The 27,870-nt window shown below is 40.1% G+C and overlaps 1 protein-coding gene and 1 long non-coding RNA gene across 5 annotated transcripts in view; one reads left to right on the top strand and one right to left on the bottom strand.

The window, feature by feature from the left end:
- Positions 1-27,870, bottom strand: part of SYNDIG1 (synapse differentiation inducing 1) — a 173,728-nt gene that overhangs the window by 108,279 nt on the left and 37,579 nt on the right. The gene's annotated exons all lie outside the window — the stretch shown is intronic.
- Positions 868-26,923, top strand: LOC116595351. The gene is made up of 4 exons (XR_004287629.1): positions 868-1,066; positions 1,153-1,358; positions 11,839-11,904; positions 26,568-26,923. It is a non-coding gene; the product is annotated as an uncharacterized LOC116595351 (long non-coding RNA).

Below are 27,870 nucleotides of genomic sequence, written 5' to 3'. Positions count from 1 at the left end.
CTTGACTTATTTCACTCAGCATAATCTCCTCCAGTTTCATCCATGTTGATGCAAAAGTTGGGTATTCATTCTTTCTGATGGCTGAGTAATATTCTATTCTCAAATTTTTACTCCTCTTCACTGTGCCCTGCAGTCACCAATTCTGTTAGTGTGCCTCAGAGATGCCCCTCAGATTCATGCCACCCAGAAAGCCCTCCTCAGCTGATGGTCAGACCAAAGGTCTCCAAGGCAGTGCCCCCCATGACCCCCAAGCCTGACAGGACACATGGATGTCTTGGGGCAGTCTCTGGCTCCTGATACCTGCTGCTTCTGTCCCTGATGAAATGTGTTTTTATGCTGCCACTTCTAATTTGTCAAAATACACTTCAAGTAGAGATGTTTGTGAAAAATCTCCCAAATTTATTTAGGTTGACTCACTTTTGCACAAAAACTATGAATGGTGCTCTCTGTGTTGACAAATACTGTTGCTCACCAAGTCCTTCCTCAGCACTGTTGATGTTAGGGACGGGATTACACTGGGACTTGTGATTATGTCTCTCCTGAGAGGCATGTCATGTGAGCCTACCATCCAGACTCCATGCTTGAGGTTAGACTATAGGCCTGATGCCCCATGTCTCACTTTCCTGAAGGCAAATTTATGCTCTGAACTGGTCTGTGCATGTACTGAGCCCACTGGGTGTGTCATAATCTCCTGTCCCTGCTTTCCCTACCCTGCCTTCCTGTTAGCTCCATGTTAACTCTGTGCTATGTATCACCTCCCCCATGGAGTAGCGGCCAGCGCAGGCCTCTGTGACATCACCCACAATGCTCTCTCTATGATTCACCTTGGACAGGGTTTTGTCTCTACTGGTCTGTGAGCTCTTCCAGGTCAGGGATCAGCAGTCCCACCCTCCTTGCCATTCTCAGAATGGGTCCTGGGTCATCCACGGGGTCCACAGGGGCTTGACAAATAACTAATGATGCCTTGTCAATATAGGCTTCAACTGGATCCTAAAATGTGTGTGACAAGAACTTCACTGATGAAAAAAAACCTTCTTTATCACTGCATAGTCACTAACCTAGAGAGGTAGGTATTTTAAGAGCTCATTTATCATAGGCTGAGTTATTGAATGCTATGGGTTTCCTTGATTTATAAATAATCTTTTCACTTAGGAAGAAGCTACTCCAGCCAGAGATTCTATATTATATAGGTGGAAAACATATTTCCATACATTTGGTGATGAGAGTTGGATTTTCATCAAGCCATTTCCTAGAACTTCCTTTGGCACAAAGAACAAGCATTCTGTTCTCATCTTGAAAGTTTTTGCACATAAGCCAGCAGTAAACCAGCAAACTACTATGATCCTTCTCCCAAACAGGTAATAATTCCTATCTCATTCCTATTTTAATTAAAAATAATTATGTCCACAGGTAATAGAAGTACTGTTTTCCTAGGAGTCTGGATGCTGAAGCCTTTTTAAGTTGGACCAGCAAACATTCCCCATGCCAAGCAACAATGATCTCTGTGTCTGAGGTTGGAGAATCAGGCTCTGGGGCAAAGAAAGCCAGCTCTCCAGTGCAGACTGTGGCCGGAGCATAGGTGGCCTCAACCTTTAATGCAACATCCCCAGAGAAGTTTCAAAATGGAATTTGAACTCCCTCCCCTAAAACCAGGGAAGGAAGGAGGTCAGCATGTATCTAGCACCTGGCATGTGGTGAACACGTACCAGGCACTTCCATGTATACACCTGACAGCATTAGTGGACACAGGAGAAAGACTGTGAATAAGCACTAAAGTGTACCCAGTGATCTAGACAAGGAGAAGCCTGCCTTTAGAGAATACACAAAAAACTAGGAGCAATTACCCAGAATAAAGATTGGGAAAGAGTCTCCAGTGGAGCTATCACTAAAGATAAGGTCTGAATAGTGAGGAGGAATTAGGGGTCAAGATGGGGGAGAGAAGAGTGTTCCTGGATGCCAAATGCTTTAGGGTTCAAGGCAGGGAACCAGCAGGACAGGGGGCAGTGCAGCTGGATGGTATAGAGTGTTGGGAGAGAAAAGAGGGTGGGGATGGTGGCAGGAGCAATGGAAACTTCCCTAACAACCTCAGGAAGCCAGTGAGGGAAAGGGTGGAGAGGGAGGCCCTCCAGGTATATCTGAAAAGGCTGGAAGAGGGCATCTCAGCTGAGGTCCTGGTGGCTGGACCTCAGGAAAGTCCATGAATGGAGAAATGTGTTCAGTCCTGGAGCATGTACAAAACAGAAACAACAGACCTGAATGCTTCCTTAAATATGTATAATGAGGTAGGGGAGTGGAGAATATGGGAATGAAGCACCCCTCCTTCCGGCCCAGGGCCCTGGTGGACTGAGATGCTATTGTCAAAGTAGGAAACAATGGATGAAGGCTGGATTTGGGAAAGTAAGAGGGATGATGATGAGTTCACATATGCAAGATGAGTTAAATCCATGGGTGTCCCTGCCCTGGTTCCTACCATTCTGAGACTGATGGCACCATTTTGGCTATCATGGGCCAGGTCAGAGGGGTAAAGGCCCCTGGTGCAGCTCCAGCTAACGACAGATGGGAAGTGGATGGAAGAATGCCCAGCATCTTTGTCCCTTGGTGAGACAGTCCAAGGCAAGTGTCCTGCACAATCTCTCAAGGCCCCAGCAGCCTGTCCCCTGAGTTGCCCAGAAGTTATCTTGCTGTGAATGTAACATTTGTTGGCACCTTCCCTTCCTGTCTCACTTCCCCTCTCCTCTACTGATACTCTTGAATTCTCGTTCTGAGGCCTGCTTCTTGGGAAGGAACCCAAGGCATCAGACTATTGTCCAACAAGCCTGGGAGGTACTACTACCACTTCTATAGAGAAAAGATAACTACGTGAGCCAGTCACCTTGAATGTCTACACGTTCACAAGATACGAGATTATTGATTGACTGAACTTGCAGAAGAGGCATCCATCTGTCTTTATATACCCACATAGAAGCCACTGAAGGAGACAGAAGCCCTCCTAGGCCAGCCAGAGCAAAGGGCAGCATGTTGGTTTGGATGAATGTGTTTTAAAACAAAAATTAAAAACAGGCCTATGGGGCAGTTAATTCTCTTTGCAAATTCATAAGTGGCCTTATTACAGGGACAGGGTGTGTGAGATCACTCATACAGGCTTCGTGCCCTCAGTCCCCAACAGAGCAATTCTTCATTGCTAATTGATAAATTTGCAATCAGGGTCCAGAGAGCAGTCTCAGGTAGGATAATGTAAGTCTGCCCTCTAAAAGATGGATTTGCTCACGAGTTGGGAATCAGTTAGGTTTTCTGGCTTCTAACACATGGGCTGATTTACCAGCTTTCTGGTATGAATGCCCCCAGGGACCTCAGGGATTCAGGGGTCACATCTCTTGTGGTGTCTTTCAAATTCTACAAGGTCCTAAATCCTTCGTGTGAATGATCTAAATACAAACAGAGAGGATATTTCAGTGAGGGAGATGAACAGGTGAGATTTGAACCCAGGTGTATTGGACTCCAAAGCTTAGGGTCTCCTCATTTGGTTGTAATCATGGTGACACATCTGAGAAGCTGGGAAGACTGTGGGCCTGAATCATCAGCTCTCACATCTGAAAGGCACGAACTATTTCAGGAAGATCTTGATTCTGTTGCGTGCGCTCTCTCTCTCTCTCTCTCTTTTCATTAGTAGATTTATTCATTTTTTAAAATAACATCATTATTCAGTTATATTGCACAATATAAAATTCACCTAACTTTTGAAGTGCACAATTCTGAGGGTTATAGTATATTCTGAGGTGTGCAGCCCTCACTGTTATCTAACTCCAGAACATTTTCATCATTTCATAGCCTGTAAGCTGCCACTCCCTATTCTTCCCTTCTCTAGCCCCTGCCAGCCACTGATCTACCTTCTTTCTCTATGGATTTGATTATTCTGGACATTTCACATAAATGGAATCATATAGTATGTGGTATTTGTACCTGTCTTCTTCCACTTTGCACTACACATATGATGTTATTGTATTTATCAGAACTTCCCTCCTTTTTATGGCTGAATAATAATCCATTTTAGGGATATATTGCATTCTGTTTACTGCTTTCACTGGGGGATGGTTGTTACCACTGGATTCCTATGTTATACTGGGGTAATTATGATTGATCTCTCTTGTTGAATGGTTGATAAAATAGTACACTCTTTTTCTGCCAAATATATTGTGAGAATGAAATTGTCTTAAAACAAACAACAACAGCAATAACAACAAAACACAAAACAAAGTCCCTATCTTCACCTCTGGAGTGAGGAAAAGGCATTTCACATCTGGCTGGGAACACTGACTGACGCACAGTATAAATGTTTAATAAGCAGAGGTGGGGTCACTCAAACATTAGCTGGACCAGAGAAGCCTCACTGGCAGACAGGCCATGTGACCTGCTGATGGACAAAATACTACAGGCTAAGCCTGCTACCTCCTGTGAAATAGAGCTCTCAGACACCCAAATGTAGCAGATGGTTTGGTATAGCTGAGTTTCAAGTCAGAATAGGCAGCCCATGCTGCAGCCAAAGCATCCACCTTCCTTACTAAGAACAGGATATGAGCAATTTTGTGTTCTACCTGCTTCTAGCCCCTACAACCTACACCCTTTCTAAAGAATCCTTAACATGCTCCACCAGGAATTATATATTATGACTATGGTAGAATAATACATGGACCTATCCATGGAGAAATTGGGATTATACATCAAACATATCTTTAATGTTTAATAGATGCTTTGCTCTGAGGAATAACTAGAAAAAAATCAAGTGTAAGTTTCAGGAACCAGTGTCCTAAGTACCATGATTTCCAAACAGACATGAACATAGACAAACGGAAGTACACTCTCTAATATTTTTCTTTATTTCTGAGTCTGTGAACAATTATAGATTTTTAATAATTCTGTCTCCTGCCCTACCTCTCCCCCTTAATAATTCTGTCTCCTGCCCTACCTCTCCCCACTCCCACAGGAACATTTAAAGATTTGCACTTTTAGGCTTAGAATTCATTTAGTGTGCAGTAGAAGGGATTTTACAAAATAGTATCTAATATCTGCACCTCCATGGCTGATTAACGACCTTATACACCACAGATTTTGTGTAGTAACAGTTACATTTAACACATAAAATAACCTTTAGAGCAGCATCTCCAAGTAGAAACAGATCAGAGCAAACTATGCAACTGATGTGGAAAATTAACTAATTAGCAGTTAAGTTTAGCCAGGATGCATGAAATGTGTGACAGGCATGGATTGCTCCTAACACTTTTAATCCCTTCTCATACGGCTCAATTAAGGAAACCATTAGGGCACCAGGTGCTAGGTCTTCTCCAAATCCCAGCACTGTTAGATGCATTTTGTGCAAACAGAAATACTTGCCTCCTGCTAAGCAAATGATGTATGTGTTTCTGCCAGTGCCCAAGTGTTGAGAGAAAAAAGCTGCTTGCAAATCCTCATTAAAACAATTAAAATTTGCTTTTAGCAGAAATACATAGAAAAGCCTGTGATTTGGCAGTGGAGATAGTTAATGAAGCATTCAGAACCAGATCAGTTATTGTTATTTAACATTTAAATGGCACATTACAATTGCAAAATGTTGCATCATCGAACGTATCACTTTGGGTGACCTGGGACTTCCTGTGCACAAGGCCAATCCAAACTTCTGCTAGTGAACAAAGCTGTGTCACAATATCTCCAGGAAGAGTCTGAAGGAATTCTAAGTCTGATTCACTAATGATGAGAGAAGTGCAGAGGAAGTGCTGTGATCTGGAAATGAGAAACCTGTGTATTAAGATCATTGCTGCCATTAAAGTTATGTTAACTTGCTTTAGCTTTGTGGGTCTCCATCTCAGTTTTAAGGAGGATGTTAAAGGAAGGTGGCTTCTTCACCAATAGCATCTACATGCCCCACTATACTAGTTCCACACTTATCACCTTTAGTAACATCATCATCTTACAGTCACTACCACTGCCTGCCTTCACCACCACAATCACCTCCACCACCATCATCACCACCACCACATTATCACACCACCACCACCATATCAGCACCACCACCATTAGTAGGAGAAACATCACCACCATCACCACTACCACCTCATCATCTTCATCACCACCATCATCATCATCACCACCAGCATCATCTCCATCTGTCACCACCACCACTATCATGACCACTGTCATCACCACCACCATCACCATAACCATTACTATCACCATGAATGCCATCATTTCCACCACCACCACACCCACCATCATCACCACCACCATCACTGCCATCACCATCATCATCATCACCATCAGCATTATCATCATCAACACCATCATCTCCATCACCACCCATCACCGTAACCTCCATCACCACCACCATTATCTCTATTACTACCACCATCACCATCTTTATCTTCATCATCACCACCATCATTTTGATCACCATCATCTCTATCACCACCATGATCACCTCTACCTTCTCCACCTTCTTCACTACTACTTCACCATCTTTATTACCACCATCATCATAGCTGCCATCACCACTGCCACTACCACCACCATCATCATCCCAACACTAATATTACTACCAGGAATTGGCAAACTGTAGCCCACAGGACACATCCAGCACACAAATTTGTATAGTCCACAATCTAATAAAGCTTTTTTTTTTTTAAGGTTTTATTCATGACAGAGGGAGAGCACAAGCAGAGGAAGGGGCAGAGGCAGAGGGAGAAGGCGGCTCCCCATCCGATGTGGGGCCCAATCCCAGGATTCCAGGATCATGATATGGGCAGAAGACAGATGCTTAACTGACTGAGCCACCCAGGTACCCTGATTTTTGTATTTTTAAGTCTCAGTTGAAGTGACTGAAGAAAAGAAGTATATTCTAAGGCACATGAAAACTGTAGGAAATTCAAATGCCAGTGTCCACAAATAAAGTTTTGTTGAACCACACTCACATCCATTCATTCATATATGTCTATGGCTATTCTGTACTACAAAGGCAGAGTTGAGTCATAGAGGTCATATGTGTAGAGATCATATGGTTTGCAAAGCCTGAAATACTTATTGTCTAGTATTTCACAGAAAAAGTTGACTAATTCCATAACCCTTTCCATACCACCATCATTACTACCACCATCCACAATCACTACCATCGCCACCACCAACACCACCACCTCTACCATCACTATCAACAGCAGTGGAATCCTCACCAGAAGCCCACACACCATTCTATGGTTTAGAGATATAAAGACTGCCCATATGGTGATGAAAAATTAGTGATAAGACTATGAAGGTGGACACAGGCTCAAGCAAGAAGTCTTCCTTCCCACCAGTGAGTAAGAGAGACAGGAAAACCTTGAAGTTATTTTTATCTCTAGAATTCTTATGGGTAGCCTGTTGTTTCTGGAGAGTGCCAGGGTGACTTCAGCTCTGAAAATTACTAACCACGAGCCTACATTCACACTCAGATTTCACACCCTCACTGTGCCTTGAAAAATGCAGTCGAACACTTAGATTGGTATGTTTGGGGCTGGAAATCTCGCACCCTGATTCTTGGCAGAGGCAAATGCAGATCCCTTCTGGAAGAATGTGTTAAAGATAGTCCTCAGAAAATGCCCATAGTTACTGTTGAAAGAAACCTCAGTTTGAAATTAAACATAATAAGAAAATGAGCTACAATTAGCAAGGGTGAGCAAAAATATCACTTAATTAGAACTCAATAACTGTAGCTATTGATATTATCAGATAAAGGTTATAAAATAAATCTGCTTAATATGCTTAGAAATGAAGAACTTAGAATTTAGGGATAAAAAAATACATTTGTCCAATTAAAACCTCAGTGGACAGAGTGTCACTTGCAGCATTATGTAGCTGACTCGATGCTCTGAGGGCTTCTCTTACTACAAAATGAGACCACACTTTGAGATATTGCTGGTTGAAAAGGAAAACATCAAGATTACCACCATCCCATAAAACTTCACTATAAGGGGGAGAATTGTATTGATTTAAAATTCCAACAGTAACAATGATAGTAAATTATATGGTCTAATTAGAGACACAAGATGAAGAAGTCGAGACTGAATCCTCATGCTCAGCTAAGATTCTTTATGGAAGTTCTCAAATTTTAGCATGCCTTAGAATCACCTGGAGGGCTTGTTAACTGTAGATCGCTAGGTTTCAACAGCAGATTTCTTTTTTTTTATTTTTTATTTTATTTTTTTTTTATTTCCAGCATAACAGTATTCATTATTTTTGCACCACACCCCGTGCTCCATGCAATCCGTGCCCTCTATAATACCCACCACCTGGTACCCCAACCTCCCATCCCCCGTCCCTTCAAAACCCTCAGATTGTTTTTCAGAGTCCATAGTCTCTCATGGTTCACCTCCCCTTCCAATTTCCCCCAACTCCCTTCTCCACTCTAAGTCCCCATGTCCTCCATGCTATTTGTTATGCAGAGTTTCTTATTCACTATGGAATGGCATCCAAAATTTTTTGCTACTAAGAAGTTCAAACTCATCCATGAGGGCTGGAATCAACTTCTTCCAACTTGTGATAATGTTGATATTTTGACCTTTTTCCATAAATCACAAATGTTCTTAGTGGTATCTAGAGTGGTTAAGGCTTTCCAGAAAGTTCTATTTACTTTGCGCAGAACCATCAGAGAAATCAATATCTATGTAAGAAATATTTCTTAAATTATAAAACTTAAAAGTTGAAATTACTCCTTGATCCATGGATGTTGTGTTAGCAGGCAAGAAAACATTAATCTTGTTGTACATCTCCACCAGAGGTCTTGGGTGGTTAGCTGCATTGTTAATGAGCAATAATATTTTGAGAAGAATATATTTTTTTAATAGTAGGTCTCAAGAGTGTGCTTAAAATAAACCATGTTGTAAACAGATGCCCTGTCATTGGGCTTTGTTGTTCCATTCAGATAGTAGGGCAGAGTTGATTTAGTACATTTCTTAAGGGCCCCGGAGTTTTGGAATGGTAAATGAGCATTAGCTTCAACTTAAGTCTCCAGCTGCATTAGCGCCTAACAAGAGTTAGCCTGTCCACTGAATCTTTGAAGCCAGGCATTGACTTCTCTTCTCTAGCTACGAAAGTTCTAGATGGCATCTTCTTCCAATAAAAGACTGCTTTCATCTATGTTAAAAATCTGTTATTAGTGTAACCACCTTTATTAATTGTCTTCACTGGATCTTCTGGAGAACTTGCTGAAGCTCCTATAGTAGCACTTGCTGCCTCACCTTGCACTGTTATGTTATGCAGACAACTTAAACCTTTTGAATCAAAAGACTACATATCAAAACAAAATACATATCAAAACCAACAGATGTAGCTGAAGCAATACAAGAGATAAACACAGAGTCTTAAATGCATATATTAGGGAAATAAAGGCTAAAATGTAAGGGGTAGACATCCAAACAAATAAGTTAGCTAAAGGGAGAGAATACATGTGACAAGTGGTAATAAAGATAAAAGTAGAAACTAGTGAAATACAAAGCAAAGCTACAACATGGAGAATCAACAAAACTAGAAGTTTGTGTTCTAAAAGCAAGCCTATGATGAAACTAACCAGAGGGACAGAGAACCATATCCATAAAGAAGCTGTCCTTCTCATGCAAGAGGGAGCATTAAGCACATTACTTTTCTTCCCTCTACTGAAGACCTCATTAAAATGTTCATAAAATAATAAAAAAATAAAAGAAGGGAAAATAGTAACAAATACTTAACAAAATAACAAATTTTAAAAAGCCACAGTAGATGTAGTGAAAAGAAGGAGCACATACACCCCAATGTTCATAGCAGCAATGTCCTGTGGAAGGACCCAAGATGCCCTTTAACAGATGAATGGATAAAGAAGATGTGGTTTGTATATACAATGGGATATTATTCAACCATCAGAAAAAGATGAATATCTACTAATTGTATCCACATGGATGGAACTGGAGGTCACTATGCTAAGTGAAATAAATCAATCAGAGAAACATAATTATCATATAGTTTCACTCATATGTGGAACATAAGGAATAGTGCAGAGGACAATGTGGTGGGGAGGAATTGAATGGGAAGAAATTAGGGAGACACACCATTTAAGACTCTTGGCTCTGGGAATAAAAAATTGAAGGTTGTGGAAAGGGAGGGGGTAGAGGGATAGGGTAACTGTGTGATGGGCAATAAGAAGGGCATATGATGTGGTGAGCACTGGATGTTATATTGAACTGATGAATCATTGGACATTATGTCAAAAATCAATTATGTACTATACCTTGGCTAATTGAATTAAAAAAAAAAAAAACCAGAGTAGATGTCAAGTTGCACAGACTGCTAGAAAAAGAAAGTCAGTGGAAGCCCAACAAGGCAGCTGCAGGCCAGACTTGGTGAGGGAGGTGGATGGCGGCTGAGAACATGGGGTATACAGGCTAACATAGGACTTCCCGTTATAACAACCCATGCTGGAAAGACAACCAGGTAATGCCTTGAGGGCTGACAGAAAATCTGTTAAGTTATGCACTCAACCAAGAAATCACCCAAGATTGAGCAAAAGCAAAAAAGGAAACAAAACAATGACAAATATTTTCAGCACTCAGAAAATTTATCTCACAATACTCTCCTTAAATAAGTAACTTATAAATTTACTCCAGAAAACAAACAAACAAACAAACAAACAAAAAATACACAATAACAACGAAAAGAAAAAAAAAACTGATAGCAGACACTAAGGAAGTGGAAAATCAGGGATAAAATAAACAGTGAATAATTCCAGAAATGACTAAAAAGAAACCCGTGTATGGCAGATGTCTACCAACAGTGTGTCCAATTTAAAACAAATACCTGTGAGCTTCACAAAAGCCATCTTCCTGAGTAGGAAAGGCTGAACAAATGTGAAGCTGGAAGATACAGGTATACTTGGAAGGAAATGTGAGTTTCTTCTCTCAATGTTAAAAGAAAGTCCAAAAACTTTAGAAAAAAAATTTAGAAACTCCAAAAAACACATACACACGCACCAGCAGAAAAATTGTATATGAATTTTGTAGAACTAAATAGAAAGCAAAACAAAATTTCCCATTCCACTTAACCTAGACACTAAAAATATTTTCTTACTTCTGGTATAGGGGTTCATGATACCGGAAACCAGAACTAAAGAAATATTTCCTCACTGTAACTTGGGCTTACAGCCCTAGTGTTTATAGAATCATGATGAAAACTGTTTAATAATTTAACATTTGGAATCAACATAATTAAAAAACAGATTTTAAAGGTTATGAGTCCTGACAAAGTCACCATCATCATCATCATTTTGACCAGACACCTAAATGCATGACAAGCACTGTGGCATATTTATAAGGATTGCCTTAATTTTCAAAATAACTCCATGAGGTAGCTATTGCTATTATCTTCATTTCACTGATATGCAAACTTATCAGGAAGCTAAGTAACTTGCTCAGTATCTTCCTCCTGTAAGCAGCAGAGCCAGATTAATTTCCAGGAAGTCTGATCTTAGGGTCTGACTCATAGCCATTAAGCTAGACTCACTCATCCTAATGTAAAAGTGAGGACACAGCCAACCTTGATGGGAAGGCAAATAGGACCAAAGAAAGCAGAGGTGAACAAGCCTGCCACTTACAGTCTCATCCTGCCTGGTAGGAAGACAGGAGATGGAAGTTTAATGATGTTCACTTAAAGATATAATAGGAACCTATGGGAGAACTCAAAATTTTACAACCCTGAAAACTTAGAGGAGGTAGGATGTGGGCAGTAGTATTATTAACTATTATTAACTACATGCTAACTTTGAGTAAGCTAAATTCTACCCTTTCAAAATAGGACACCCATTGGACAGAATCTAATGTCAACAGATCAAGAAATAACTGGATGAACACAAGAGTCCAGGTATGGCTTATGACAGTAACTGTCAAAAGAGAAAAATGAACAGGAGCTGCCTCTGGGTAGCAGGTTGGGGTTATGGAAGAGTATGTTAGAGTTGAGGTGAGAGATTTGGAATTTTTAGTACTATGTTTGTGTACTACTTAATATTTTACATGCCGTTATTATCCTAGCCAAAATAACCACACACACACACACACACACACACACACACACACACAGAATTTTTAAAATCACTTCATCTTGGATAAATTGGAAGCCTCATCCATTGCTGGTATGTAAATGGAAATGGAAAATGGCACAGCCCCTGTGGAAAATAGTCTGGCAGTTCCTCAAAAATGAGACGTAGAATTTCCCTATGATCCAGTAATTACATTTCTGGATATATATCCACATAATTGAAAGCAGGGTCTCAAAGAGATACTTTTAGACCCTTAATCATAACAGTATTATTCACAATAGCCACAAAATGGAAGCAGCCTAACTTCCTTCAACAGATGAATGGATTAACACAATGTAAGATATCCATACAAGGGAGTATTATTCAGCCTTAAAAAGGAAGGAACTTATGACACATGTTACCATATGGATGAAACTTGAAAACATTATGTTAAGTGAAATAAGCCAGACACAAAACAAATACTGTATGATTCCACTTACATGAGGTATCCAGAATAATCAGATGTATAAGACAGAAAACAGAATGGTTGCCAGGGAGAAGCAAGGGAGAAAAGAGGAGTTATTATTTAATGAAGACACAGTCTCAGTCTGAAATGATGAAAAAGTTCTAGAGATGGTCAGTGGTAATGGTTGTATAATTATGTGAATGTACCTAATGTCACTGAACTGTACACTTTAAAATGACTAAAATGGTCAATTTTATGTTACGTATACTTTATCACAAAAAACTCACTTTCCTCAAAAGAGGAAGCAATAACTTTGGCCTCCATGCCAATAAGATATGGTACTTTTGAACTTATTTGAGTTTAATATAAATCGGTTCTTTTACCATTTCCTGAAAAATAAAAGAAATTTAAAGCATGTTAATTCTTACGATAGTCTTTCAATTTAGCACTATTGTTCTTATTTTAATTATATGTAATATATAGAGTATTATAAAGCAGATATATAATTATATTAAATATATATAGTTAAGCCCTATAACAGTTTATTGTTATTTATACAGCCAATATTCACAAAGATATGCTCAAGGAAAACTTTGTCATATTTCATACAGTCTCAGTAGCCTTTGATTGTAAGATGCATCCTTATTTCAGAATTTCAGGAATGTTAAAAAGTGAAAGAAATTTTCATGTTATAATTGTAGAAATATTATATTAATAAGAAAATAAGCTAAAGAGAGAAAGCCTCAGAATGTAGCATTTACTCAGAAAATGAGTTGTTATTAAACAGGAGTAATCTTAGCAATTATATTCTGTGTTTTGTGTGGTGGTAGGTGTGAGTATGTGTTTGTGTGCATGTCTGTGTGTGTGTGTGTGTGTGCACATGCAGGAAAGAGAGACAGAGGGGAAGAGTAACAAGGGAGAAGGAGAAAGGAATCCACTGTGTACCAAGGGTTTCTCATAGATCAGAGTTTCACAAGGAATATAAATTATCAAGGGATCAAAGAAACAAATTGGCCTTCTCTCAGTATCAATAGTAAAGACACAGGACAGAACTGGGATAGGGATTGGTTGTTGCTAGGATCCATTCCATGGAAAACCGTAAAAAAGTAAAAAAGGAAACTGCAAGAAACAGTGAACCCCAAGTGAAAACATGTCCAGCTCATCATCTACATCATAAATCATCTACTAGAAGATACTTAGAATGCAACATAATTAATCCCATATACCCACAAAAACAAAATGGTAGATTGATTTGCTATTTCCAGGATACTGGTTCTACTAAACCTCAGATTTACTAAAATAAACTAAAAGCATAAAAACTAAAAACAATATCTCCTCACAGTGTTCCAATAACAAAGAGCTTAGAAACACAATTTCTTTCTTACAAAGATTCAGAAATGAATGCACACCCTAATGGGTGGCATCCATGGTCTACCTTCCAATTAATTAGCATAATAAACTCAGGCTGCTTCCTGAACTTTCATGAAACAAACAGAGGGCAGCTCAGGCTGAGAAACACATAAGAAAAATCAGTAGCTGAAATTAATTCTTCAGAGTTCTGACATAGAAAATGAGTCACATTTCAACCAAGTGTCTCTATGCTATTATCTCAAGTTTATTCCCATGGCCATTTACTCTTCAGTTATTCTCTGCCTGTCAGTGATGGGTTTCACAAACCTAGTGAAGGTCAAGGAACACAAGCTGGAATGAGGCACACGCTCCAGGGAATCTGCTCAGCCAGTCTCCTTTCACATTGGGGTGTTCGGACCAACAAAAGTAAATAAAGTTTTTAGGAGAATGGGGTGGGGATGGCCTTTACCACAGGTCACCTGACTGCTTCATCAGTTTCATTGCATTGACAACAGAAGGGAGCTGCCATTTCCTTAGGTTAATTCCTCAGAAAGAGTGAAAATATAGCATATAAAGAGTGAAAATATAGCATTAAGAGATATACTCAGACAGTGAATATGGTGAGTCACATATATGAAAGCTTTATGGCCCTTATGAATCAGAACTTGGCAGGAAACCAGAGACTGGAACATGGGCAGGGCCAAGAAGCTAGTTACTCCTGCTGTAGGAGCTTCAGAAGAACTGTACTTTCATTTGGAACAGGGACTTCTTTTTGACAGAAACCGTTCACCCTAAGAGGTGAGAAAACTGAAATCAGACTTACTGATTGCTCGTGCTATAATGTTCGGGACACAACATGGAAAACCCCCATGACAGGACATGGAAAACCCCTACAAACCATGTTTCTGCATAAGAAACCTACTACAGCTAGAAAACTACTTTCAATCTGCTTCTGAACAAATACAGGTCTTACCAGTGGTGGTCCCAGCTCTGCTTGGTTCTTCTACCTCCTGAACACAAGTTACTGAGATTTCCAATTATTAAACTATGTATACTTCTCCACAATATCATTATGGAGTGACATCATTGTGGTTTTCCTTCCCCAATTGTTCCTGAGAATCATTTAGCACTGTCCTTTTAAGAGCCTTTAAGAACCTTCTCCTCCCTGCTGAGGATGCTCCCAAGATTCTGTGTTGCCCATTTGACTTGCTGCAATAGCTAAATATAAGCAATTTTATTTGATTACAGGTACTCCTGTTGGTCTTCAGCTTGTGGGCTTTGACAGAAGTGAGCCTCAAAGTTAGAAATATTAGGCACCTTTCAATGTTGGATCATAAATACCAACACAGGGATGAGAATAATATTGCAAGTGACAACTTAGAGACTGAACACAGAGCACACTCCCCCGCCTAAGGTTCTAGCCTATTTCAGTCCTGCTGAAACAGATCTGGTGTTGCCAGATCTTAAGATTTCTTAGGAGAAATCAGCTTTAATCATGGAGGCTGACTACACAATGTGAAACCTTCCTGCAACACAGTATCTAAGCATCTTACATAATACAGCAAAGATTCCTTTAAAAGCATAGATGAGCTCACAAGAAAGCTAGGGAAATATTCAGAGGCAAAAATTAAAGAGAGACTGAAATATAGAATCTGAAATGCAAGCTGTTTCTGGTACTAAATACACTTTTTTTTAGGGTGGCTGGGGGTGGCAAATAGGGATAGGGTCCCTGGGTTATGGACACTGGTGGGGGGTTATATGCTAAGGTGAGTGCTGTGAAATCTGTAAGCCTGATTATTCATATACCTGTACCCCTAGGGCAAATAATACATTATATATTAATAAAATATTATTTTAAGTGGGCAAATGAATGAACAAACAGGAACTAAAGAACTGGAATGTGAAACTAATGATACCAGGAATCGAGCACAAGATAGAAAATACAAAACAGAGATTAAAAGGTAGAAAGATTAAAAGTCTAACAATGTCCTTCAGTCATCCAGTAGAAATTCTGGAAGAATTAAGGGGCCTCATTACAGAATGAGAGAATACTAAGATTAGGAGAGAGGCAATGTCTAAAGAGATTTGAGAATTAATTGGAACTAATGAAAGATGTGAGTTTGCAGATCCAGAAACACATAATGTAAATTAAATGAAATGGATTCCACACCTATAGATCTTGTAGTAAATCCATACAAAAATATATAGATTCTCTATAAGAAAAAAGCAAACCAAGAGTACATTTCTCAACAACAGCTATATGAATCATAAAAAAATAAAAAATATGGCATGATACTTTATGTGGAAAACCCAAAAAAACTCCACCCCCAAATTACTAGAACGCATACAGCAATTCAGTAATGTGGCAGGATACAAAAATCAATGCACAGAAATCAGTTGCTTTCTTATACACTAACAATGAAACTGTAGAAAGGACAATTAGAGGATTGATTCCATTTGCAATGGCACCAGAAACCATAAGATATCTTGGAATAAATCTAACCAAAGAGGTAAAGGATCTATAATTGAGGAAGTACAAAACACTCATGAAAGAAATTAAAGACACAAAAAGATGGAAAAACATTCCATGCTCACGGATCAGAAGAATAAACATTGTTAAAATGTCTATGCTAAAGGAAACAGTCAGAAAACAAAGAGACAACCCACAGAATGGGAGAAGATATTTGCAAATGACAGTACAGACAAAAGGTTGATATCTAGGATCTATAATGAACTCCTCAAACTCAACACACACAAAACAGGCAATCATATCAAAAAATGGGCAGAAGATATGAACAGAGACTTCTCCAATGAAGACATACAACTGGCTATAAGACACATGAAAAAATGTTCATCATCACTAGCCCTCAGGGAGATTCAAATTAAAACCACATTGAGATATCACCTTACACCAGTTAGAATGGCCAAAATTAACAAGACAGGAAACAACATGTGTTGGAGAGAATGTGGAAAAAGGGGAACCCTCTTACACTGTTGGTGGGAATGCAAGTTGGTGCAGCCTCTTTGGAGAACAGTGTGGAGATTCCTCAAGAAATTAAAAATAGAACTTCCCTATGACCCTGCAATTGTACTCCTGGGTATTTACCCCAAAGATACAGATGGAGTGAAAAGAAGGACCATCTGTACCCCAATGTTTATAGCAGCAATGGCCACGGTCGCCAAACTATGGAAAGAACCAAGATGTCCTTCAACGGACGAATGGATAAGGAAAATGTGTTCCATATACACTATGGAGTATTATGCCTCCATCAAAAAGGATGAATACCCAACTTTTGCAGCAACATGGACGGGACTGGAAGAGATTATGCTGAGTGAAATAAGTCAAGCAGAGAGAGTCAACAATCATATGGTTTCACTTATTTGTGGAGCATAACAAATATCATGGAGGACAAGGGGTGTTAGGGAGGAGAAGGGAGTTGGGGTAAATTGGAAGGGGAGGTGAAGCATGAGAGACTATGGACTCTGAAAAACAGTCTGAGGGGTTTGAAGTGGCGGGGGTGTGGGAGGTTGGGGTACCAGGTGGTGGGTATTATAAAGGGCACGGATTGCATGGAGCACTGGGTGTGGTGAAAAAATAATGAATACTGTTATGCTGAAAATAAATAAATTTTAAAAATGTCTATGCTACCCAGAGCAATCTATACTTCCAATGCCATACTGATCAAAATACCAGTGGCACTTTTCAAAGTGCTGAAACAAACAATCCTAAAATTTGTATGGAATCAGAAGAAACCCCGAATTGCTAAGGAATTTTTGAAAAAGAAAAAGCTAAGGACATCACGTTGCCTGATTTAAAACTTTACTACAAAGCTGTGATCATCAAGACAGCATGGTACTGGCACAAAAATAGACACATAGACCAATGGAACAGAGTAAAGAGTCCAGATATGGACCCTCAACTCTATGGTCAAATAACTTTGAAAAAGCAGGAAAAAATATCCAATGGAAAAGAGACAGTCTCTTCAATAAGTGGTGTTGGGAAAATTGGACAGCTATGTATGGAAGCATGAAATTCAACCATTCTCTTACACCATACACAAAGATAAACTCAAAATGGATGAAAGACCTCAATGTGAGACAGGAAGCCATCAAAATTCTGGAGGAGAACATAGGCGGTAACCTCTTCAACAGCAGCCACAGCAATGTCTTTCAAGACACTTCTCCAAAGGCAAAGGAAACAAAAGTGAAAGTGAACTTTTGGGACTTCATGAAGATCAAAAGCTTCTGCACAACAAAGAAAATAGTCAAAAAAAAAAAAAAAAACACAAAGAGGCAACACATGGAGTGGGAGAAGGTATTTGCAAATGACACTACAGACAAAGGGCTGATATCCAAGATCTATAAAGAACTCCGCAAACTCAACACCCAAAGAATATATAATCATGTCAAAAAATGGGCAGAAGATATGAACAGGCATTTTCCAATGAAGACATACAAATGGCTAACAGACACATGAAAAAATGTTCATCATCATTAGCTATCAGGTAGATTCAAATCAAAACCTCACTGAGATATCACCTTACACCAGTTAGAATGGCCAAAATTATCAGGACAGGAAACAGCAAGTGTTGGAGAGGATGTGGTGAAAGGGGAACCCTTTTACACTCTTGGTGGGAAAGCAAGTTGGTGCAGCCACTTTGGAGAATGGTGTGGAGATTTCTCAGAAAGTTAAAAATAGAGCTACCCCATGACCTGGTGATTGCACTACTGGGTATTTACCCCAAAGAGACAGACATAGTGAAAAGAAGAGCCATATGTACCCCAATGTTTATAGCTACAATGTCCACAGTTGCCAAACTGTGGAATGAGCCAAGATGTCCTTCCACAGATGAAGGGATAAAGAAGATATGGTCCATGTATACAGTGGAATATTATGCAGCCATCAGAAAAGATGAATACCCAACTTTTGCATCAACATGAATGGGACTGGAGGAGATTATGCTGAGGGAAATAAGTCAAGCAGAGGAAGTCAATTATCATATAGTTTCACTTACTTGTGGAACATAAAGAATAATGTGGAGGACATTAGGAGAAGGAAAAGAAAAGTGAATTGGGATAAATTGGAGCGGGAGATGAACAGACTGAGGATTTTAGAGGGGAAGGTGACCCTGGTGGTGGGTATTGAGGGCATGTATTGCATGGAACACTGGTTGTTCTACATAAACAATGAGTCTTGGAACACTGCATCAAATAATGATGTATTTTATGGTGAATAACATAACACAATAAAAAATAAATTAAAAAATTAGTAAAGTTCTAGAGAGGAAAAAAAAAACACTTTCAGCCTAGAATTCTACTTTCAGGGATCATTTCTATAGTTTGTTACTAGAATTCTATACCCAGCTAACTATTAAGTCACCAATAAGAATAATGTCTTGGTTAAAGACAGAGAGAATGAACTCCTATGAGATCTTCATTAAAAGGACTAGGAAAGTGTAACTTCAAGACCTGAGGAGAGACATCATAGAAAGCAGAAATAGATGCAAATATAACGTAATTGAGGAACATGAGTAAACTTTAATAAGCATTGACTATAGAAAATAATAGCAACAAGAGTGACAATAATAATGATGAATTTTGGTATGTCAAAAGTGAGAAGGAACTAAAATTATGAACAATAATGTAACATGGAAAGGGGATTCTAAGATCCTTATACTCTTAGGGTGAAGGGTGGTAATGGCATTTAATCTGGAATTTGTACATTAAGGAGTGCATATTAAATTTTAAGCATAATATCTAATGATAAAAATAAAACACATACATTTTATTTTTTTAAAGATTTTATTTATTTATTTGACAGAGAGAGAGAGACAGCGAGAGAGGGAACACAAGCAGGGGAAGTGAGAGAGGGAGAAGCAGGCTCCCACCTGAGCAGGGAGCTTGATGTGGGGCTTGATCCCTTGACCCTGGAGCCGTGACCCAAGGTGAAGGCAGATACTTAATGACTGAGCCACCAAAAGCCCCTAAACATTATACATTTTAAATAAGTTGAGGGACAGGAGAGGAGCTTGAATGGCTCAGTTTGTAGCAGCTGACTCTTGGTTTCCGCTTAGATAATGATCTCAGCGACCTGGGATCAAGCCCTGAATCAGACTCCATTCTTACCCAGGAAGTCGGCTTGTGGATTCAATCTCTCTCTCTCTCTCTCTTCCTCTATCTCAAAAATAAACAAACATGTGCCCTCCTTAACACCTATCACCCATGCTGAAATGAGAGAACTGGTGTTAAACATAATGAATGAATCATTGAACACTACATCAAAAACTAAGAATGTACTATATTGTGGCTAACCAAACATAAAAAAAAAGGTAAAAGAAAAATAAACATACAAATAAATAAATATTTAATAAGTTGGGGGACAAGAAAAGAATAGCGAGTTTAAGAGAAACTAGGATCTAGACTTTCTTTAAAATGACAATTGAAGTGTGTATACAAGCCCATGAGTGTGTGTGTGTGAGTGTGTGTGTGTGTGTGCACGTGCACACATGGCCCTTGAATTCCTCCAAGTATAAAATAAAATATACTCAGAGCACTTCAGGTTGTAACCTCTAAGTGACAGGTGTTTGTGCCAGGAGTTTCTGCAAAAATTACAAGGACTCAAGGACATCACACAGAAAACATACTCCAGAGAGATTTACACATCAAGCCAGTGAAATCCTTTATATATTTTATTTATGGTCTTTTTTACACTCTGTTAGTTTCTTAAATCACTAGGAATTTATTCTGTTGCAGGACTTGGCATCTAGGCAACTGTTTTTTTTATTTCTTACTGACTTAATAGCAATACTCTTAATTTAAATTTCAGGCTCCTTACTTCTACATCTGTTTATTTCCTTTCTCCTTCAGGTCTCACAATTATTCCACTGTGGGGAATTATTCCACTGTGCCTGTGGGGCAGGTGGGCTGGGAGCTGGAGCAATCATATTTTTTCTTTTTTTTTTTTTAATCATTTTAGAAGAACTGTATGTATTTAGCTTCCAATTCTTAGTCTTGTTTTAACATTTACTTCCTCATTTGTTTTTTGTTTTTACTTTAAAATACAATCTTTAACTTCTGGGTCTGCCATTTATTGTTTCTATGTTTTTAAAAAACATTTATTTAAAAATATAGAAAATAAATAAAACATTAATTTTAGAGCACCTGGGTGGCTCAGTGGGTTAAGCCTCTGCCCTCGGCTCAGGTCATGATCTCAGGGTCCTGGGATTGAGCCCAGCATTGGGATCTCTGCTCCGCGGGGAGCCTGCCTCCCCCTCTCTCTCTCTGCCTGCCTCTCTGCCTACTTTCGATCTCTGTCTGTCAAATAAATAAAATCTTTTAAAAAATTATTTTAAATCTATTTTATTTCATGTACCTTTTTCTTCATTAGAGCTTTTAAATTATCTGATATTTAAATATTATTCCCCTTAGTTTTAACTTTCTATTCACTCATTGTTATCATTGTGTTAATCTTTTATTTATTTATTTATTTATTTATTTATTTATTTATTTTTATTTCCAGCATAACAGTATTCATTAAGGGAGTTGGGGGAAATTGGAAGGGGAGGTGAACCATGAGAGACTATGGACTCTGAAAAACAATCATTGTGTTAATCTTTTAACTTTCTTCTACCTTTCTTTATCCTCTCTTTCTCTCTGACAGTTTCTTTTTTCTCCTTTTTTGCTAGCTCACTTATTTATTTATTTATTTATTTATTTATTTATTTATTTATTCTAAGCACACATTAAGTGCCTTGAGGAGATTGAGATTCATCTATTTGTGCCTGAGTGGCCCCTTTGTGCTGAGGCTCTTAAGATGGAGGATGGCGGCCTGCTGACCTATTTCTTGCTTAGTGGTTCTTAGATTTGTGGGAACAGTGCACCTCCCCACTAACCCCCTGGCCCATCTCGGTAATGAGTTCCTTGTTTGGGATCTACAAATTTTAGGCAAACTATCCACAGCCTGTCCTGGACTAGGAGAAGACAGATGGTTAAAGGAGGCCAGTTTAGGTTGTTTCTCTCCTACAGGATGGTGGAGAAGGCTTGGCCAGGCTGCAGGTGTCCTTCTCATATGCTACTAGCTCCCTTTCTTTTCTCTATCACAGAAGTCCTTAAAAGCCATAGGAGGAAACTATAGCCTCACTTAAACTTCTCTTGTGTGTTGAGTAGGTCTGCTTTGGGGGCCCTGCAGCTCCCTTCCCTCTGGACTCCCATGGTCACAGCAGTCTAACCATGGCGAAGTTTGGGTTCCTGGTGGTGCCCAGGGATAAACTAGGAGTAGGATTTCATACAAAAGAAGGGCCTAAGTAGTGAGCTCCAATAGCATCTTCTTGAAAAGCCCAGGCTCTCACCAGCCAGGGGTAAAGTGATACTATTGTTCCCTCTTCCCTCCAGAACCACTTGGGAATAAAAATGGTGAATCAGAAAAAATTGAGACATCTCTGATGCTGACGGTCCCTCCCTGCACACCCTCAACTCTCATCCCCACAACATGCACTGATGCTTCCTACCTCAAACAATTGAAGGCACTGTCTTGATCCACATGCTTGGTGAGGTTGGAGGGAGTCAGTACCCACAGGAGCAGCCTTGGACACTGTGCACTGAGAGGTGGAGAATGAATCCACCAGCCCTGGACTTCAGACATGAAAACTCTAAAGAGATTCTACTCCAACTCCCAGAACTCACCCAGCAGGACTGACCCCAGCTACCCATGCTGGTGATGACTCTGGATGTATAGCTATTAACTGGCCCTCCCGTTCCTACTCACTTTTCCACTGTCCCCCTGAATCATTTCCTAAGAAAACCACACACACACACACACACACACACACACACACACACAAACCCTTGTCCTAGAGTCCTTTACCCCAGTCTCTCCTCTACCTCTACCTCGTAGGTTGCCTCGCCCTCTGCCCAGCTGCTCTCCTTGTATGGCAGACTTGCATGTGCCCCTGCCACATGATCTGGGTGACGAGGTGCACTCCCTGAAAATCACAGTATAGTAGACTTTAAACAAGCCAGAATAAAACCAAGAGGAATTTTAGTTTAGGAGACGACAATTTCCAGATTTCTGGCCACAGATCCTCTCCAGCAAGAAGGCCAGGTTGGAGCTTCCAGAAAAGGGCCTTGTCTGGTGGTTGTTAATAGTATGTGACTCTCAGAGACTTGAATTTTTGGAAGTTTATAGTTTAAGATCTCGTTTCTCCAGCTTTCAAGGGCAAAAGAGTGGCATTATATGAGGACATTGGCCACCCTGGTGGCATCAAGAGGACTAGTGTCACATTTTCCATATCTTCCAGAGTTTTTCTTTCTTTCAAAGGTGACTTGGTTTGTTGACAACTTAAATGTGTTACCTCACTTGCATTTTTTTTTTTTTTTCTTCCTGGGGACCTTAGTTTGCTGCTGTTTAGACACATGACATGTTTTGGATAAAGGTTTCACTTTACCTTATTCCATGTGTCCTTGCTCTCAAAACCTGCTAAAAATAGGGGTGCCTAGATGACAGACCCCTAACTGGGTGTGCTTCCAGCCACAGATGGAAAATTCCTCCTGGGGGTTATTGATGAATGGAACCAGATGGAGCCAAATTGAAACACTTGGGATGAATTGTGGTTATGGGGGTCTAAGTCATAGCCCAAGCCTCACAATTAGCATTGAGATAATGCCATAGCTCTCTTTTATTTCTTCCATGCTGGGACACTTATTCTGGATGTGTTAAAAAATATATATATAGGGGCGCCTGGGTGGCTCAGTGGATTAAGCCGCTGCATTTGGCTCAGGTCATGATCTCAGTGTCCTGGGATCGAGCCCCGCATCGGGCTCTTTGCTCAGCGGGAGCCTGCTTCTCTTTCTCTCTCTGCCTGACTCTCCGCCTACTTGTGATTTCTCTCTCTGTCAAATAAATAAATAAAATCTTTAAAAAAAAAAAAAAAAATATATATATATATATATATATATATCTCCCTGTAGCAATGTTGTTCTGAAGCTGGCTTCTGGCTAGTTAACCCTGGACCACAGCATTCAGCAGGATATGGAGACTGAGGTCATTGTGAAAGAGTGAAACTTTTAATGATGTGTCACTATCTAGACTCTTAAAAACTTGCTTCAAGTGCTGAAGGGTATGGTCTAGCCTCTTACTTTCTGTGTTGAGATTTCTGATCCCCTCAATAAGCCCTGGCCTCACTATGCTGTGGTCTAAGGTCTGGTCTCCTCAAAAAGATACTTTGTTCTGCCATCAGCAGACACACCTTAACCTGGTGGATGGAGTACTGTATGAAACAACAGATACAAATGAAGACTTCCTGTAATTCTACTAAATTTAAATTTTATCAAAAATGTTGTAGGGCCACTGAAAATTGAATCCCATGGTACAAGAAATCAATGTGGATACCTCAAATCTAACCAAAATTAGCTGCAAGGTCAAGTGAAGAGAGAAGATCTGGGGCAGGGGTGTGCAGGAACCAATCTGGTCCCCTCCCCACCATTCCTGAGAGAACCCGAGGCCTAGATGTGAATGAGCCAGAAGGAGATTTTTACACCTCACAATGCTTGACTTATCAGAAACATGACCCCCTGGCAACTTCCTTCTCCAGATAATTTTGCCCGTGGCTTGTCTGGTTACACCTTTTCCTATGTTCCCTGCTTCCTCCTGAGGTCCTCCTACCTACTCTCTGCCAGGTCATCCTTCTCTGCCCGGCCTTCAAATATTGGGTTTAAATCCTTTCTTACTCATCAGTCTTCCTGTAACTCATGGTACCAATGAACACCAGACCCACTAGAATCCCCCCCAGGAGCTCTTGAAAGCGTCAGACTCAAGGAGCACCAAGCCCTCAGCTGATTCATCACTCCACCCTGTGTCCATGGACCACTACCGATCCAAGTCCCAAACCTTGCTATCTTTGTTACCACTGTCTCCTCAAAATCAGGCCACTGACAAGTCCTGTTGATTCTTCCACTTGTCTCCCATGTCACCCTAGACCAAGTTGTCACCATCCCTCACCCAGACCATCTCAATATCTCATAGGTCCTCCCTGACAGCTTCACTGTGCAGCAGGGTCTTTCAGACATATAATTGATCTTGTGACTCCCCTGTATACATTCCTTCAGTGACACTGCTCCTGGGGTACAGCCCAAAGGTCTCAGCATACCTTAGGAGGCCCAGTATAAACAAACCTTTGTCTTTCTACCTTCATCCCACCCCCATGGCTCCAAACCATTCCCAACTTTCTGTTGATCCCCACTGGCCTTCTTTTACTTATTTGAAGTGAAATATAATCTTTATGAACTATAGATTTCAAATTTAAAGCTTGATCTACACAGAAAAAAAGTGAAAATTAAAAGTTTACATGCTTCACAACAGGGCAAATAAACCCCAGGACCCAGCTCACCTGTAGCCTCACAGCCACAGATGGAGACACATAGCCAAGGTTAGGGATGGTCAGCACTCAGGTGGCTGATGGTGGCCCAGCCCAGCTTATATGGGACTCTTCCTTTTGTTATAATCTTCAATGTCCCCCATTTTCCTTTCAATAGGCTTTTTAAAATATTTAGTATTTATGCATGCCCTTTAAATATGTGCATCTATTTGATCCTTGGATGAGGTACACCACAATCTACAGTACACAGCCATCAGAGACCCATGTACCATGAATGTCTGCAGAGCATAAAACTTCCCTTGCTGAATCCCTTGGATCCACTTTGTAAGGAAAACCCTTGATTAAATGAAATTTCTCCAACCAAATTATTCAACAAATACAAACTGACCACCTGCCCTGTACCAGACACTGCTCACCATACTGGGGACACATTGGGAAGCCAGCCAGGAGCCTCTGTCCTTGCCAAGTTTATGCTCTGCTTAAGGGTGGGGTGCATACCATGAATTTATTATTTTTCTTTTTTTATTATTTTTTATTATGTTATGTTAGTCACCATACAATATGTCATCAGTTTTTGATGCAGTGTTCCAAGATTCATTGACTATGTATAACACCCACAGCTCCTTGTGATATGTGCCCTCCTCAATACCCATCACCGAGCCAACCCATACCCCGACTCCCCTCCCCTCTAAAACCCTCAATTTGTTTCTCAGAATCCACAGTCTCTCCTGGCTCATCTTTCCCTTCAGACCATGAATTTAATTAGTGAGTTACGTAGATAAGGGTCAGGGAAAAGGCAGAGCAGGGCAAGGGAGACTGGAGTTATGTAGATAAGGGTCAGGGAAAAGGTAGAGCAGGGTAAGGGAGACTGGAGATTTGGGGGAGGTATTCCCAGTGGGTATTTTTGGGGATGCTGCTTATTGCAGTACAGTGTTGCTTCAATGAGAACTTTGCATCTCATCTCAGGAACAGAAATAGATGAGCTTCTCATGAGTCCTTGGTCTATTTTTACCACTTGGACACTGTGAGTCATGTTGCTGATTGTGTCTCCCTCTTTGCATTGCTGCTGGTGAGCTTACAGCCAGTTCTGGACATCAAAATATATATTTGGAGTACTGACTTCTCTCCTGGTTTTATCTCGTTTTCCCCCTAATTTTTTTCCCCTTCATTTTGTTAGCATCACCTACGTATTTAATTGGCTGGTTAACCCATCTTGTTATATTCCCACATGTCTTTGTCATGTCCTGGGTGATAAAAACCATGTTTTAGCAATCCACTCCTGAGGTAGATTTCCATATATCACCAACACTTTTTCTTGCAGAAGAAACAACTCCTTCCATAGTCTCCAGAAAAGAGGTACTGAGAAGAAGGGAAACGGCCTTGGTTTGCTCACCAGTCTCACCTTACCACAGAGCTTCTGAGACCAGACCATGAATCTGGGACGAAGGGTCATTCACATATCTGGGATGAAAGATGTTTGAAATTTGGAGAGCAAATGTGATAAGCTTAATGCTATGACTTCTAAATGAGCATTGAGCATAATTTTGTAAAAGTCCATATCCACTGAAGTTCCTAACTAGTCAGAATTTGAAGTAGAATAAATATAAATGCAAATAAAACTCTCTTGAAGGTGTTTTTCAGATACATCAGAAATAGATCTGATCACACTTTAAATCATGCTTGTTGGCCCACTATCTTACTTCAATGACCTTTGTTTATTATTATCTGTACTGGCAGAAGACAGCCCTGCAGGTCTTCACACCTTTCTGATCAGAAACCAGAGGGCAGTGAACTGTGGTGGATATGCATTTGATCTGGAAAAGCAAGTTAACATGTTCTTAAGAGATTTTAGATGGTACATCTATAGAATGACACTCTTAAAAGTCATTAAGATAGCTGTGAAGATCAAATGAATGATTGTTTCAAAGTCAGATTATTTCCTATTAGATCTACAGGGGAACATTGATTTGTGAGGATCTAGAGAAATTCTGTCTCCCTGAGATTCACTCTTGATGTGCCTTGGATGTGATTCCCCCTGAAGAGGTTGTGAATCGGAGCAGCATCAATGCATGAACAAAGCTACATGACACTGTATCCGGTGTGACGCAGTAGTCCCTGCTTCCCACTGGTCCTGTGACAGAACTCACTTACAAGAAGAGAAGTTCATATGCAGAACAGGCCTATCATTTCAAAAAGGCTATGATTCCTTGTCCATAGTGATATCCAAGACTTGCCATTAGCAGCTCTGAAACAAGAATTGGAATATAAATCATTTATTTGGGGAGGGTGGTTCCAGGAAGTGCTGGACAGGTAAGCGTGAGTAGGGCAGGGGACAGAGAGAAGATAAGAAAGGATGTCCTATTAAAAAGCCAGTTTCTGCTGTAGGCAGCTAGTGCTCAGTCTTTTGGGGGAAGTCTGAGAGACCATGTCATACATGTACTCAGTGTAATCTGACCTGAGGATCAAGGGAACTGGGATATTTGTACACCAATTTTCTGTCCATCATTGGTCAAAACCTGATCCCAGGGCATTCACTCTCTGGCCCTTGAAACTTGTCCTAATATAGGCTGAGTGGTCTTCTACTGCTAGGAAAGTGGTGGAAAGCTGGAGGTGTTAGCCTGTAA

The sequence above is a fragment of the Mustela erminea genome, chromosome 7 (genome assembly GCF_009829155.1).
Source record: "Mustela erminea isolate mMusErm1 chromosome 7, mMusErm1.Pri, whole genome shotgun sequence".
NCBI classification, from domain to species: domain Eukaryota; kingdom Metazoa; phylum Chordata; class Mammalia; order Carnivora; family Mustelidae; genus Mustela; species Mustela erminea.
Note: the sequence above shows the minus strand (reverse complement) of the source record. Positions and strands in the feature narration are given on the sequence as shown.